Source organism: Panthera tigris, chromosome D1 (assembly GCF_018350195.1).
Source record: "Panthera tigris isolate Pti1 chromosome D1, P.tigris_Pti1_mat1.1, whole genome shotgun sequence".
In the NCBI taxonomy this organism is placed as follows: Eukaryota; Metazoa; Chordata; class Mammalia; order Carnivora; family Felidae; genus Panthera; species Panthera tigris.
The window spans coordinates 95,327,507-95,343,626 of record NC_056669.1 but is presented as its reverse complement, the minus strand read 5'-3'; the positions used below and the strand labels follow the sequence as shown (position 1 = coordinate 95,343,626).

The window sequence follows — 16,120 nt, the reverse complement described above, 5'->3', positions numbered from 1 at the left end:
GGAAAGTATATTTCTCTTAATCATGGTATCTTCTCTCTGAAATACTGCAATGATGTTTGTTACAAATTCAGAGCATTGCCATCTACTCCAAAGTGTTAGGGATGCGCTTCAATTGGTTTTCTTTTCTTTTTTTTTTTGTATGTTTGTCTATTTATTTTAATGTTTATTTATTTTGAGAAAGAGGGAGAGAATGGGGAGGGGAGGGGCAGAGAGACAGGGAGACAGAGGATCCAAGGAGCATCCAGAGGAGCGCATGTGTGTGTGCGTGCACAAGTGTATGTGTGCTTTTAAATTGCCAACCCCACACTTACCTAAACCGGCATATCTATCATACTTTACTCTTTTTTAATGTTTATTTATTTGGGGGGGAGGGGCAGTGAGAGAGGGGGACAGAGGATCTGAAGCAGGCTCTGTGCTGACAGCAGAAAGCCTGATGCAGGGCTCGAACTCACAAACCATGAGATCATGACCTGAGCCGAAGTCGGACCCTTAACCAACTGAGCCACCCAGCTGCCCCTATCATACTTTAAAAGTCCTGGAAAGCCCAGAATATTGGAAGGACTAGAGATTATAAAATTTGCCTAATGGATATCAAGTCTTCCTTTTCCAGAGTCTCTGGTTTTGGAGTTTATAGTAGATACTGTTAGAGCACCAACCACATACCCCCCTTCCAGCACAAAGGTTCTCAGTCAACCTCCCACTAGGAGTGTTATCTGCTGAGCACCAACCAAGAACTGTCCTCAGACAAAGAGAGCTGCCTTGCCCAAGGTTATAGTCCCTCCCCTGGGCGGTATGTCTAATGACTGGTCCACACTTGGGGACAAAGGTCTGACTCCTTTACTTCACTTAGGCATCTCTGAAGGGCTACGCAAGGTTCAGAAATTCCCATGGGATCAGCTGTGACCTCTGCTACACTTGCGTCACAGTTGCACATCTGCCTGTCCTATTCTGCTTCTGGTGCTTCCGTACAGAGGTTATTCCTGAGTGTACCCCCCAATGCACCCCCATGCACACACATTTCAATCAATGTCCGAGTGTTTCCTGATGAACTACTGAGCCTGCAGTCAAGCCTCTTCTTTCTTACATAACTGTATGTAGATTGAAGCAATACATGAACTTGGTTTGAAAAAAAAAAATAGTTACAAAAGGTTTAAAGTGAAAAACAGCAGTACCTCACCCCACCCTTCTGCATCATAGCACCCCATTCTGCTCCAGCTCCAGAAGTAACCATTTTCATCGTTTCAGTTGGTTTTCCTTATGCTATCATCCTTGTTCTAAATCCTGTGCTCACACTGTTATCTCCTGATCCATTAATTTTTATATTACTTATTACAGTTGATGAGAACTCCCATTCCCCTTTGTTTTCCCCCTCCTTCTAATGAAGTTATATCACAAGGTTCTGTCAACAGTCAGTGTGCACATTATTATAATAATGCACCTCAATTCTGACATAAATCAGAGGACATGGGCCCTAGCAAAGCTGTCCACACTTTAGGCATCAGCCACAAGTTTAGACATCCCAACAGGCATCCATACTCTAACTAACTGACTATAAAATTAAGGGTTCCCACAACTCCTCAGGTTCAGTAATTCACTAAACAAGTCACAGAACTCAGGACAACTTCACAACTTGTAATTACAGTTTTTAAATAAAGGATACAAATCAGAACCAACCAAATGCACAGCCACATGGGGTGAGGTCTAGGAGGGTCCTGAATGTAGAGCTTCCATGCCTTGCCTGAATCAGGGCATTTTACCCTCACAGCACATCAATGCGTTCACCAGTTAGGAAGCTACATCAAACTTCAGTGTCCAGAGTTTTTACTGGATTTCATTACAAAGGCATGGTTGACCGAATCATGGACCATGTCACTGAACTCAACCTCCAACCCCCCTTCCCTCCCCAGAGGTTGGAAGGTTGAGCTGATATCATCAAATGACTCAAATCCCCAATCTTCTAATCAATGGTTGGTCTTTCTGGCATGACCAGCCCCCATCTTGAAGCTGTCTAGGTCCTACCATGAGTCATCTCATTGGCATAAAGTATCAGGGCCAATTGTGAATAACAAAGACAATCCTATCATTCAGGAAATTCCAAGGATTTAGATTCTCCCCAGCAGAAACCAGGGATGAAGGCTTTTCATATTCTTTATTATACAACAATTACTGTGGTTAGATAAATATAATATTCACTACTGAAGCAAATAGTATAGTATAATTACCTTTCCCTTCTTGGTCAACATTTTTCTTTTCCTGTAATTAAAATTGCCTTTTTCTTCCATTTCCATAGTTTTCTTTTTAAAATTGCCCCCATTTTCTAACAGTCTCTCGATACAATTTTCCACACAATCAATCCCATGAATGTGTTCCATTCTTTTTTTTCCCCTTAGAGATTACTTCCCTTGAGCCCTCCAGCTTTTATCCTGCTCCTCCTTGGAATGGCTACTCTGCTGCACAGCTACTATTCTAGAACCTAACCATGAGAATTCCCTTGGCCTCTCTCTCCTATGTTGAAGCTCTTGTTTTCTAGACCTGGTTCTAGTCTCTCATTAGGAAGCACGCCCACCAGAAGCTTTCCAACAATGGATACATGAAGACACATTTTTGTAAACATTTTTGTAAATAATTTTTTTATTTTAGACTTACCAAAAAAAAAGTGAAGATAATACAGGGTGATCCCTATACTCCAAGTCAGTTTCTCCTATTCCTAACATCTTATATTTGTCACAATTCATCAATGAATACTGGTACATTACAGTAGTCCCAGCTTTTCCACCAGGGATACATTCCAAGACTCCCAGTGATGCCTGAAACTGTGGATAATACCACATCCTATATACACTATGGTTTTTCCTATAAATACATACCTATGATAAAGTTCAACTTACGAATTGGGCATAGTAAGAGATTAAAAACTTAACAATAAAATAGAACAATTCTAACATACCATAATAACAGTGATACCAATGTGTTCTCTCTTTCACAATACCTTATTGTACTGTACCCACCCTTCTTCTTGTGATATGTGAGATGATAAAAGGTCCACGTGATGAAGTGAGGTGAACGATGTAGGCATTAGGACATAGTGTCAAGCTACTACTGACCTTCTGACAATATGGCAGGCGGAGGATCACCTGCTTCCAGACCACAGTTGACGCAGGTAATTGAAACAGTGAAGAGCAAAATCTCAAATAAGAGGGGGGACAGGGTGCCTGTGTGGCTCAGTTGGTTAAGCTTCTGACTCTTGACTTCAGCTCGGGTCATGATCTCATGGTTTGTGGATTCGAGCCCTGAGTTGGGTTCTATGCACAGCAGAGCCTGCATCAGATTCTCCCTTTCTCTCTGTCCCTCCCCTACTCACAATCTGTCTCTTTCAAAATACATACATACAGGGGCGCCTGGGTGGCTCAGTCGGTTAAGCCTCCGACTTCAGCTCAGGTCACGATCTCACAATCCATGAGTTCGAGCCCCGCATCGGGCTCTGGGCTGATGGCTCAGAGCCTGGAGCCTGCTTCCGATTCTGTGTCTCCCTCTCTCTCTGCCCCTCCCCCGTTCATGCTCTGTCTCTCTCTGTCTCAAAAATAAATAAACGTTAAAAAAAAAAATACATACATACATATATACATAAAAGAAGGGGGGCTATATTATTAACAAAAGCCTGTATCTTTTTCAGATATTCTTGTTACTGAATGTCCTTCTGTTCCACAATGCCATCCAGAATATCCTATTTAGTTGTCATGTTTCTTCATGTGACAATTTAAGAGACAGTTTTTTGACAGTTTAGGAGAAACTTTCTGATTGTATCTTTTTTTTTTAAGTCTATATATTCTAACTTCACACATAATAGTTCAACTGGGTATAAAATTCTTAGCAGGAAATAATTTTTAACAAAAATATTGAAGACAATTCTCCACTGTCTTCCAGCACCAATAATGTTTAATATGTGTTTCACTATTCTGAGTTCAGATCATTTGTAAGTACCAGCTTTTTTGTCATGGAGCTTTTAGAATTATCATTTAATCTTTAACACTCTGTCATGATAATGTATCTTTCAGTGGTTTTTTTTCCATTCATTGGTGCTAGATACTAGTGGGCCTTAAAATCCATGATCTTCAATTCTGGCAATTCTCTTCCATTAATTCTTGGATAATTTCTTCACCACTTCTCTTTCTACACCACTTCTCTTTCTACAATTCTTATTAATCAGGTGCACATGGGTGGCTCAGTCAGTTAAGTGTCGACTTCAGCTCGGGTCATGATCTCATGGTTCATATGTTCAAGCCCCACATCGGGAGCTGTGCTGACAACTTGGAGCCTGGAGCCTGCTTCAAATTCCCTCTCTCTCTCTGCCCCTCCCCCATTTGCCTCTGTCTCTCAAAAATGAATAAACATTTAAAAAAATGTACAATTCTTATTAATCAGAATTTAGATTTTAAAAAAATGTTTAGTTATTTATTTTTGACAGAGAGCACATGTCCACAGGTATGTGAGGAGGGGAGGGGCACAGAGAGGTTGAGAGAATCCCCAAGCAGGCTCCACATGGAGCCTGACATGGGACTTAAACCTACAAACCATGAGATCATGACATGAGCTGAAATCAAGAGCCAGATGCTTAACCAATTGAGCTACCCAGGTGCCCCTAATAAGAATTTAGATTTAACAGTTTCTCTATTAATCATACTTTTCTTTTTGTCCTACTTTCTTGGAAATTTCTTCAGTTTTATCTTCCAAACTTTCTATTATATGACTTTTAAATTTTAGGGGTCAAATTTTTAATTTTGAAGAGCTCTCCTCTATTCTGATTGCTTGTACCTTTTTTTTTAAAGAGCATCTTGTTCTTATTATAAACCCATTATCTTCTCTCATCTCTGAGGATATTAATTATATTTTATTTATATACAGTTGGTCCTTAAACAACAGGGGTTTGAACTGCACAAGTTCACTTATATACAGATTTTTTTTTAATTTTTTTTTTAATGTTTATTTATTTTTGAGACAGAGAGACACAGAGCATGAATGGGGGAGGGGCAGAGAGAGAGAGGGAGACACAGAATCGGAAGCAGGCTCCAGGCTCTGGGCCATCAGCCCAGAGCCCGATGCGGGGCTCGAACTCACGGACCACGAGATCGTGACCTGAGCTGAAGTCGGACACCCAACCGACTGAGCCACCCAAGCGCCCCTATACAGATTTTTTTTATACAAAGACAGTATAATACGGTAAATGTATTTTCCTTTCCTTATGATTTTTTAAAATTTTTCTAGAGAGAGAGCATGCAAGCACTTGCATGCATGCAAGCAGGAGAGGGAGAGAGAATCTCAAGCAGGCTCCATGCCCAGCACAGAGCCTGATGCAGGGCTCGATCCCATGAACCAAGAGATCGTGACTTGAGCCAAAATCAAGAGTCAGGTAATTAACCAATTGAGCCACCCAGGCACCCCCCGCCCATCCTTAAGATTTTCTTAAAAACATTTTCTCCTCTCTAGCTGAGTGTAAGAATATAGTCAGCTAATCCACATAATATCAAAAATATGTTAATCAACTGTTGTTATCAGTAGGGCTTCCAGTCAACAGCAGGCTATTAGTAATTAAGTTATTGGGGAGTCAGAAGTTACACGCAGGCTCTCGACTGCACAGGGCCCCTAATTCCCACGTTGTTCAAGGGTCAACTACATTTATATTTTCTTCTACTCCTTATATTCTGTTTCCTCTACTTTCCTTTTGACTGATTTGGCTGTCTCATCTTGGAAGCGTTAATATAGCAATTAGTGTGCACATGGGGGGTGATTACACTTTTAGCCTCACTCTAGGGTAATCAAAGGACAAACGACCTTTTCTATTAGGGATTCCATAAAAGTATTTGTCTTTTCTGAGACCCTTCAATATCTCTTAAGAAGCATTTCCCAATTTAAATCTTTTGGCTGCTGGGTAGTTTGCAGATTTTTTACTCAACCCCTGTTCTCAGTCAGGTATCTCACCTCTGCCTTCTGTTGTGCCCAATTTTCCCGAGTCTCAAGCACATTTGGCTCAGTGCCCTTCCCCACCCCTGTCTTTTGAAGTACCTGACACTTCCAACTGCTGTGCTTTTCTGGGATCCAAAAGCAAATCTGTATGCTTCCTGATGGTGGACTGTCTGTGAGCACTCTGTGGTCTCCGCTCTCTGAACTCAGTTACCACTCTTCCACCTTCATTTGCGGTGACTGGGCAATGAGGGATTTCAGAAGTTCCCTAGTTTCATCAAAATGGAGCTCTCTTTTTCTCATTCTCCTAATTCTTAGAGAGGATTTCCAAGAAATAAAAGGCTAGAAATATAGCAATTTGGTCATTTTAAAACTGTAAGTTACCCAAGTTTCCTCTTAGACATATTATACTAAAAGTAGACTAACTTGAATTGAGAACAAGATACTAAACACACTTCTCAAAAAAATTTTGGCTTTATGCTCCCGGCAAGAATTTTTTTCCTATCATCTTCTTCTATTAACTATCAAATTTAAATCAAATTAACAGTTTTTAGAAACTATTATGTGCACAGCTATAGAGACTACAACAATGTAGAAGATCCACTCTATTAGGTGTTCTATAAGTCATCCATTCCACAGTTAGGACTTCAAATATTAAACAGAAACAATATGACTTTAAATAGTGTAAATATTTAAAATATAGCTTGATTTTTCAGATAGACGATAATATCATTTTTCTACATTCTAATAATTAAAATCAAATCTAGAGTTGCATAGTTATACATGAGCCAAATATGACCTCACAAGTACATTTTTTTTTCTGAGAAAATTGTAAAGTATAAAAATCATTTTTATGGGCACAAAGAAGTAAAAAATAAAGTTGGAAATTCACAGGCTCCCTTAGTCATCCCGGTAAGCACCGCTATAGTTCTACAATAATCAGTCACCTACAATGGCCAGGCAATGGGGGATCAGCGATCATTTCTATCAAAGGAAATGACAAATTCTTTAGTTCTCTATGTCATATGATAGGTAAGTGTTTGAACGACATACAAACATGACTCAGTCATGTCAAATTTCAATCATAAACATTTTATGCAATGCAAAAAGAGAACTTAAATTTATTTATTTAAGACACAGGCAATGGAGACAAGGATCATCCTGCTGCTTTTACTTTGAAAGATCCATTCTTGGCTTTAAAGCTACATATCTTCCCACAGTAGCAGCAGAGGTAGCCGCTGGTAGTTGGACAGAAAAATCCCCTAATCGACTTCATTAATTTTTTACTTTTATAAAATAATAGTGTGATTCTCACTATGAAGATGATACCATATTGTCTGGGGAGTCAACTCATCATCACTAATTTTAGGAAGCTAATCAAAGCATACCATACCTTAAATCAAAAGTCTTTTAGCATTGCTTCTGGGGCATTGGGAAAAAACATGAAATAGATTACTATTTTTTTATCCTTCTTACTGTTGGTATTTTTTGCCCATGTGCATGTCCTGCCTTTTTAACAAAGAAGTGCTTTCCCACCACGAATAGAAAGATGGTGTAAATTGAGAGAGCAGACTCTTTATCTATTCCAGTTTACCAAAAATCAGTGTAGCATTGCTTAACCCTATTTCCAAAGGTCACTTAACATGTGCTCGCGCTCTATCTCCCAAAAATAAATAAATAAAATTTAAAAGATTAAAAAAAAACAAAAAAACAGATTTCTTAAAAAATAAAATTTAATCGAAAACTTACTTGATTACTATTTACTGAATTACTTGGTTATTGTAAAAGACCACCAGTTTCAATTAATATAAACAGAATATTAGTGTAAAATATGTATATACATAACTATTAAAAATTTTTTTTAGTTCATCAATGTAGTACCTAAGATCATCTTTTGGTCTATCTTTTGGGAAACATTTGATATAAGCACTAACCACCCTGAAATACCTACCACCTTGCAATGGAAACCAAAGAAGCAAAGAGCAACTCCCAAATCATTCATATTTGCAGTCTTGCTTGGGTTTTGTTGGGTTTCTTAAAATGAAAGCCACAATGAAGTAAGGCACAAAGTAGAGAAACAACCCCAGGGACCCATCTTTCTCATGTGATATGCACGTCTGGGCCAGAGTCCAGTTAGCAACAGTCTCCCCTTCCTTCTTTGCTACAACTATGGCCTGGAACGTAGACCCTACTTCCCAAACTCCCCAGCAGCCAGGTGTGGGTGGCCATGTGATTAGATTCTGGAAATAAGATGCAAACAGGAATACGAGGGTCTTTGAGAAAGGCTGCTCATAGGAAGCTTACTCAGCAGGGAGAGGCCCCTTTTGACCTTCATCTGGCCAATTCCCAAGTGATGGCTGTAAGTCCGGCGGTCTTGAATCACAAGTAACTTTGAGGGTGGAAGACGGGCTAAGATGAAGGAACATACTCACAGGAATCAAGGTTCCTGAGGACTCCATGGAATTACCATGCCACTTTTTTTTAACTAATCATTTCCTTTTTTACTGCTTCCCACAGAGAATCAAACATACACAGAAATTCTAGTCTCCTTTAAACTGGGTGAAAAACTTCTGTCTTGTTAAGGTTACGATTATAGGCACAGAAACGCAAGAGTAAGCTGTCAATAAAGTTAATTATTAAACCAAAATATTTATTATTCACATGATTACAAGAATATGTGCTCAAGGTACCTCATTCATATTCTCCAGTTAATTCTCACAATAGCTATCACCCCAACCTAAGCTATCATCCCAACATATACAGACTCGTCCAACAACCCTTTCAGTCCTTTCTCACTCAATTCATACCCTACATAGTTAAGAATTCTCTTTCTCAAACACCATTTTTCTGATCTCATTCTTCTGTCAAGAAGTGATAATGTTTCCCTATTGCCAATTATATAAAACCTGAAACACACATCCATTCACTTCTCCCTACTGCCACCACCCGGGGCTACCATCATTCATCCCTCGCAATAACTACTCCAGCAGTCCACTAAATCATTCACCTGCTCCCATTCCTATTCCTCTTCAATTCACCGCAAAGTGACCCCTCCAAAGGGCAAATCTGACATCACTTCCCTGCCTAAAACTAGTCAATGGCTTCCCACTGTCCCTATTCTTCATAAGGTCTTCCATGGGCTTATCTTATGTCCACTACTTTCCTCCTACCACTCACTGCCCTGGACATGCTGCAATGTTTCCAGTTCCTCCAAGGTACCAAGCTCTCTCTCACAACTGTTCTTCTAGTCCCAATTTCACTTCAACCAGCGTCTCCCTCCCATCCTTGAGGTCTTCACTTGAACACCTCCTCTCCCATTAAGCCTTCCTTCTACACTAACAGAATCTCATAGCTTTCTGCCCTCACAGCACTCGGTGCTTCCCCCCTTCATGACATTCATCACAAAGTTTACATAAGGGTCTGTCTGGGTCACCCAGTCTAACTGCTAGCACAGTGCCTGGCAACAAGTATATGATTAATGAGGTTTTGCTGGATGAATGAATGAGTGAATGAATGAAAAAAAAAATATGAATGGAAAACCAGCCTCTTAGGATACTACCCACTGTTTTGTCAACTCTTTTTTTAGAAATAACGTGGAATCGCCTACTATACACAACCCCATATACTCCATAGCACCTCTCAACATCAAGAATCAGTGATCTAAAATGAAATTTAAGAAATTTAACAGAGAGAAATTTAACTTTATTTATGATGAATCTGTAGATACACATTTTCTGTAGATGAATCTGAGGCTGTCTTTGAAAAGAGATGATTTTCAATGGCAGAGAACTACTTCATTCATAATGTGCCAGAGGGGATACGATGTGAACAAATCCAAAGCAGGATTAAGGGGGAGGGGAGATGAACCATTTTGGTTTAGTAAAAGGCATGGCAAATTACCAAAGTGGTGACAATTCACTGTTCTTGTCATTAAGATTTGCTTCTTCGATTAACACTGAATGTCCTTAGATTCCACTTTGCTATGGAGTGAGTGGCAAAGTTAGTTTGCAACAATACACAGAAAAAAGCTACAGGTATCGCCCATAACCCTTTTGTGAGAGTATGTATGATGGCCAGAACTGAGGTAGAGGAAGTAAAGAAGGGAGAGGGAAATGGGAGATTAAAAAAAAAAGGTTTCTGTCTTCATATATAAATATAACACCAGAACCCAAATTTGCAAGCCTTTGTGAAGATGGAAACTGACAACTATAAAGAATATCCCAAGTTGGCATCCAGAAGTGTCTAGCTTGTTACAGATTATATAAAATACTGGCAACTGACCAGAACTCAGCTTCCAGATTTTATAGAGTCAACAAAAATACTTTAGTTTGTGTAGGTTAAAAATATTCTACTCTTTTTGTCCTCAACTTGCTAAGAACAGATATTTTTAGTAAGAACCAAATCAACCTTATCAAAATCAAACATCAAAAATAGACTAGAGGAACACTGGAAGCAAATATGCTATTTTTAGCTCTTCTGACTATTCTCTGCCACTACCCACCAAATTCTGACTGCACAGCCCATGCATAAGCACTTAGTTATTCTAGGCAGGTTCCTTCTCCTTACGCTTTTTTTTTCTCCCTGAACACCTGAATGCAGAAAACACTCAATTGATTAAAGATTAATACTGCCGCAAACCATGACAGCTGCCTTTCCTCTGAGTGCTTTTGGGGGATGGGAAGAAGAGAAAATGGCAGAGAGCTTGCATCAGTATTCCTCTTGGGGATCTATTACATGGAAAGAAAATTGCTATTTCAATTCCCTTTTGTTGCTAAAAATAGCAGTCTCAATTGATTCAAGCAAACCGGGAAGGGCTTAGCAGTGCTGAATTTAGAAACCACTGAAGTCCCAAAGAGCAAATGCTAACGTAGTCTAACACATGCCAGCTCATATTTAACAAAGAACAAAGAGAAGCATGCAGGCTGCAGGTTAATAAAACGGCAGCAACTTCCTGCATTTTTATCCAAGAGAGGCAGTGAGAGGGATGCAAAATAAGACAACTATAACTTAGTCTCCTAACCATGTTTTAATAAAAAATAATTTTACAGGAAAAATAATCAGATTATGCATTAACCCAGATAGTGTGGGCATTTCCCACAACCCTGTGGGGCTCAATCTCCTGAACACAGAGTACATTACTATAGAAAGCAAATGCACAGCTCCCAAAGGTGCTATCCCGATAGAGGAGCCCCTTTTCCCACTCAGTTGGCCCACCAGGGAGAGAGGTCCTCTCTCACCCCTCCTTCCTCTTCCTATCTTGACCCAACCAGACACTGCAGACAGAGTTTATCACTTAAAAAACTAACAAACAGGAAAACCAAAATAAAACAACATTCAAAGCACCTTGGTTCAGGACACAGAAAAAGGAGAAACTGAAGCAAAATCTGGTTAAGGCAGCTAATCCCGTGGGTGAACTTCCTGGCAAGACCTTACTTATATCTCTTGTGGTGGCACCTCAGCCCCAAAATATCTTCTGCCTGACTTTTGCACTTGCTTGGTTAACTGAAAACCTTTCCAGCTAATGATTCATTTCAGTTAATGTTACATCCTCTGTAAAAATGCAAACGCTTGTGTAAGAATTAAAAGGCTATTAATCCTTATGCCTCAGTGAGTTAGTGCATTCAGACGGCTTTGTGGTTTCCTTTGGGAATACCCAAAGTGGGAAGGGAACGTGGAAAGGGTATCATGAGTGTGGGAATTCTGACCGGGAACAGAGAAGTTACCACTCCTGGATCATAAACCTAGGAAGACACCACAGTGGGGTCGAGGCCAAGGGCAGGCTGCCCCCAAATGTGCCACTTTGGCATATTGATTATTTTTTAAAAAGTTACTGAAGAAACAGCTGGTGCAGGGACACTCAGACTCTCCCCTGTCCCTCTGAGAACAGGAAATAAATTTCCCACATGAAAGTTACCCTCCCTGCAAGAAGAAATAAAAAGACATCCTTATCACCAGACAGGAACTTTAAAACCAAGAAAGCTGTAGAAACAGACCTGTTACTTTTTTACTATCTCAGCCCAAATTCTGTTTACAATTCCATACTGGTTAAAGCTCCCAAACATGTTTTCTTTATCCCAACAATTCCTCACAAATATAATTGTCTCTTTGCCCAAAAAGTATAAACGCTGCCTGCCTTGGTCATTTCTTTGGGTCTCAATTTCAATACTGGGCCTCCAAGTACATGTAATAAAACACTGAGTTTTTTCTCCTGTTAAACTATCTCATGTAAATTTAATTATTAGCTCAGATGGAAGACCTCCAGGGTAGAACAATTTTTCCTTACCTACAGTGGAAGGACTTGAGACTTTTGCTATTTTCGTACAAAATCAGCATGTGAAGTGGTTAAGAACAGGAGTGGGAGGAAGGGGGGCAGGGCACCTGGGTGGCTCAGTCTTTAAGCGTGGGACTCTTGGTCTGGGCTCAGGTCATGATTTGTGAGATCAAGCCAGCCCTGCAATGGGCTCTGTGCTGACAGCATGGAGTCTGCTCGGGATTCCCTCTCCCTCTCTCTTTCTCTCTCTCTCTCTGCCCTTTCCCCCACTCATGCATGCACTTGCTTTTTCTCTCTCTCTCTCTCAAAAAAAAAAAAGAAAAAAAAGAACATGGGCAGAAAAATCAGACCACATTCAAAGTTCAAGTCCAGGTTCAAATCCCAACTCTGCTATCTATCAGAGGCTAGTCTCGATTTCTTTATTTGTAAAGTGAAGACAATGACTATGGGACAGATAGTACAGTATTGTAAAAAAGTAATAAAATAATCTTTATAATAGTACTCATCATTCAAGATTGTTTGAGAGTGAAACAGGATACATAATACAATGTACTTAACACACAACTTGAGACATACTAAATTCCCAATAAATGTTAGCAACAGACAAGAAACACTAGAAAGTGAAAGTATAGAAAGAAAACTAAATGAGCAACTAAGGTTAGCTATGACACTAAAAGTACAAACAACAAAAGAAAAATAGGCAAGGTGGACTTCATCAAAACTAAAACTTCTTAGGGGCTCAGTCCATGGAGTGTGTGACTTTTTTTTTAATTTTTTTTTTTTAATGTTTATTTATTTCTGAGAGAGAGAGAGACAGTGTAAATGGAAGAGGGACAGAGAGGGAGACACAGAATCTGAAGCAGGCTCCAGGCTCTGAGCTGTCAGCACAGAGCCTGATGTGGGACTCAAACTCACAGACTGCAAGATCATGACCTGAGCTGAAGTTGGATGCCCAACTGACCCATTAACCAGGTGCCCCTGGAGTGTGTGACTCTTGATCTCAAGGTCCGGAGTTAAAGTCCCACGTTGGGTTCAGAGATTACTTAAAGATAAAATCTTAAAAAAAAAAAAAAAAAAAAACCTAAGACTTCTTGAACATCAAAGGACCGTATCAAAAGAGTGAAAAGACAAACCAAAGAATGGGAGAATATGTAAATCATAACTCTAATAAGGGTCCAGATTCAGAATATATAAAGAACTCCTAACTACTCAACAATAAGAAGACAACTCCATATTAAAATGGGCAAAGGATTTCCAGAGATATCTACCCAAAGAAGATATACAAATGACCAACAAGCACAGGAAAAAATGTTCAGCATCATTAGGGAAATGCAAATCAAAACTATAATGACAAACTAGTTTGGCCATAATTATTTTAAAGTGAAAATGGAAAATAACAAGTGCTGGTGACGATGTGGAAAAACTGGAGCCCTGCTACATGCTGTAGGAATGTAAAAAGGTGTGGTTGCTGAGGAAAACAGTTCAGTGGTTCTTCAAAAGGATAAACGTGGAATTCCCATGTGACACCATACTTCCTCTTCTACATATATGGTCAAAAGAACTGAAATCAAGTATTCAAACAGAAACTTGTACATGAATGTTTGTAGCAGTGCTATTCACAATAGCCAAAAGGTGGAAATGATTAAATGTCCATCAACTGGTAAATGGATAAACCCCATGTGGTATACCCATATCATGAAATATTATTCAGCCATGAAAAGGAATTTAGTGCTGACACATGTTAAAATATGGATGAACCATATGTATGAACATTATAGTAAGTGAAAGAAGCCAGGTACAAAGATCACAAGCTGTATGATTCCATTTATATGAAATATCCAGAATAGGTAAATCCACAGAGAAAGAAAGATCAGTGGTTGCCAGGAACAGGAGAAAGAGGGACAGGGAGTGACTGCTCAATGGGTATGGTGTTTCCTTTCGATGTGATAAGAATGTCTTGAAACTAGGTAGAAGTGATGGTTGTACATTGTGAAGGTACTAAATCTCACTGAACTGTACACTTTAAAATGGTTCATGGTTCATTTTATGATATGAGAATTTTACCTCTATTAAAAAAAAAAAACAAACCCTCTTTCAAAAGTTAGTAAAGATTAGCTTTTTACCACGGGCTAGACCAGAAAAACAAATTGCTATTTCTCTTGTTGTACCATCCCTTGAATTTAGGAAGCAAAACTCCAATCGGTACAGCATTCAATTTACACAACAGGATACAGAGGAACCTGAGTTTGGACTGCTCCTATGAGTAGAACAGCCCCTTTCCATGTATCTAATACTGAGTACCTAATATTTGCCAAACACAGTAGCAAGCACTTTACAGACACTATCTCAATTGTCCCCAGCACTCTACTGAGCACAATTAGTAGCTGCCCCAGCAACTAAATGAGGGTTACAGTAAATAACAGCTTATTATAGCATCTAATTTTACAAATAAACCATCTCAAGAGAGCTTAAGTGACTTGCATATGGTCACACCACCCTAAGTCTAACTGCCAGAACATTAACCCACTATACAACAGAACGTGAATTATAAACCTGGAACTATCTACAACTCACATTAGCAACAATGCACAGTGCATACACAAATACTCCAAAGAGTCGTTCCTCATTAATCTGATCATGCAGAATCCAACTTTAGTTTTCATTATTCCTTAACCAGCCTCTTAGCCCAAGCCCGTCTACCTGATGATGTTTCCCAAAAAGAACATGCTACGGAATCAGCTCTATGTTGTGCCCAAGTCAACCCTCATATAGAGAATGGCAATTCTCTGCACTCCCCACTGCCATCAGCCACCTTTCAATCACCTGAGCTTCTAAGCCTTACAGACCACAATAGTCATTAAGTCTGGCTATGTGGCCTCTGGAATATCAAAACCCTGACCATTCTCCTATTAGTAGAAGCTAAATGTGTACAAGTTTAAAACAACTAGAAGCAGCAAAGAAACAGAACTAAAGTTCCCTGACTTTTTGGCCAGTTCTTAATCCTAATCATTAATCAGATCAAGGAAAAGTTGATCCTATAGTTATAGATTCTTATTTCTGATATGTTATGTAATCTGTGCTGTCAGCACAGAGCCGGACGTGGGGCTCATGCACTGCAAGATCATGACCTGAGCCAAAATCAAGACTCAGACACTTTCTGACTGAGCCACCAGGTGCCCCATGGCTTTTTCTTTTTAATGTGGATAGACTAGTTAACATTCAAATGATAACTGCCCAGTCTATACAACTGTGTTATGTTTCAACATAAATCATCACATTCCCTTTATTCCCATGTAAGAAATTTACATCTCATAAATGCCTGTAGGCTTGAAGTTACTTAAACAAGTCCAAATTGGAACAGTCCTGTAGTTCAAAATAAGAAATATTAGCTTTTGCCATATCTTATGATTGTACACGTTCAACTGGTAGAGTAATAACTAAATCCAACATTTCCTTAGCTTATAAACAGTATGCAAACACACTAGTAGGACAATAGCACTTAGAGCGTCCTTGAAATCTAGAACTCAGGCCTGATAAAAGTGAGAGTTGTAAGGAGATCTACTTGGTAATTCCAACAATTAACTTCTGAATGGTACAAATCTATACACACTTAGGTAGATAAGTATCCAGGGAGGGTGTAGATTATTTGGCTTGTTTCAACTTAACTCATACAGTTTAAGCTTTTAACAATATTCTTCAGATAAGAAGTCAGTAAAATCCTTCAGAACAAAGAGACTTGGATTTCACTCACTCTGATGAATAAGTCCCTCCCCACTAAGAAGTTATGCTGCTTTTAAGCCACTAGGCTTATCACAGTAACAGTACAATAAAGTCATAATTTGAGCCAGAGTCTCCTAGTGAATACTTTCTTCCTCAAGGCATTAAATACTT

The 16,120-nt window shown here is 39.3% G+C and overlaps 1 protein-coding gene across 1 annotated transcript in view; it reads right to left on the bottom strand.

Moving 5' to 3' along the window:
- HSD17B12 (hydroxysteroid 17-beta dehydrogenase 12) overlaps positions 1–16,120 on the bottom strand; it is a 167,848-nt gene that overhangs the window by 110,490 nt on the left and 41,238 nt on the right. The window lies entirely within an intron of this gene.